A 1,338-nucleotide genomic window follows, 5' to 3' on the forward strand; every position below is an offset into this window, starting at 1 on the left:
CTACACTGGCCTCGGTTAGAGAACTGAATTAGATTGGTTTCTGTTTTTTATGGAGCTTTACTGACTGCTTCTGTGTACAGTACGTCTCTCTGTTACTGTGTTTTTAAAGTTGTTGTCTGATGACCTCTTTTCACTGTCTTTTTTTTTCTTTCTGGAAATGTATGCAGTGAATAGTGGATGGCTTTATATAATTGCTACCAATGATGATAAAGGTTAGACCGGAATATTAATTTCGCTGTTAACACTTGAATATGAATCAAGGATTTTGTTGATTTGTAAATTACCCACTCACGAAACTTGGAAAAACATTTTCTCATTATATCTTCTCTACAAGTTCTTAATAAATGCTTACCTTTGCATACAAGAGTATCCCAGATGAATATTCCAACATGTTCAATTTGGGGGAGAAGAAAAATGATACATAGATGAACCAATATCACAGCAGCCTGGTAGTGAAGTTATTTATTGCTGCTAGAATGGACATTGTTATTGTTTGGGGGTTTTTTTGACTGCTCTGCACCTTTTGACTTTCTTTACCATTTATAAATTCTTCTCAAAGTAAAAGCCATACACTTGCTTTCCCAACTTCCCTTGCAGCTAGGATGTAGGCATCTGACCCGGCTGCACTTGTAAGATGCTTGCATCTGAGAGTTTTAAGTTGAAAGCAAATGACACAAATATGTAGGTGCAGCATAGCACCATCCTGGTGAGAAGGTCACAGAAGCCTGTTTTCTGGACAGGGCAGGATCGGAGGTTCTGGCAGCCCCCTCTGGCTCTGTAGTCTTCAGCCTGGTTCTCTGGGCCTCCTCAAAAATGAGAAAACGATCTCATATTCTTTAAGATTCTTTTCTATTTAATGTAACCAGGGAGCGTGTCTGTCATTTGCAACTAAGAAATCCAACTGATGCAACCGGCATGTGAGGATGACGACAAGGAAGTAGGACTCTTTCCTATGTCTCTCCTTTAAGCTATAAAAAAATACCAGTGGGTGCTCGCTTCGGCAGCACATATACGAAGATTGGAACGATACAGAGAAGATTAGCACGGCCCCTGCGCAAGGATGACACGCAAATTCGTGAAGCGCTCCAGATTTAAAAAAAAAAATACCAGTGGAACACGACCATTTGCCAGGTCATTCTTAGCACAGTCATCATTTACTTAAGCTGACTCACTACTGAGAACAACAGTCTAGCAGGAGTAGTTCACACCCGGCAGGGCCTTGCTAAGGGACATGGAAGGCGACTTCATATGAGTGCAGTGACTGGCTGTGAGTTTGGAATTCATCAGTGGTCTTAGGAAAGGGGGTTAAAAGGGGGGAATTACTTTCTAAAGATAACA

At 41.0% G+C, this 1,338-nt stretch overlaps 1 non-coding gene across 1 annotated transcript; it reads left to right on the plus strand.

Moving 5' to 3' along the window:
• The first annotated feature begins 988 nt into the window (after window positions 1-988).
• Window positions 989-1,095, plus strand: LOC118631952. Its single transcript, XR_004959937.1, has one exon. It is a non-coding gene; the product is annotated as a U6 spliceosomal RNA (small nuclear RNA).
• The last annotated feature ends 243 nt before the right edge of the window (window positions 1,096-1,338 follow it).

This window comes from Molossus molossus, unplaced genomic scaffold (genome assembly GCF_014108415.1).
Source record: "Molossus molossus isolate mMolMol1 unplaced genomic scaffold, mMolMol1.p scaffold_m16_p_16, whole genome shotgun sequence".
Taxonomy (NCBI): Eukaryota; Metazoa; Chordata; class Mammalia; order Chiroptera; family Molossidae; genus Molossus; species Molossus molossus.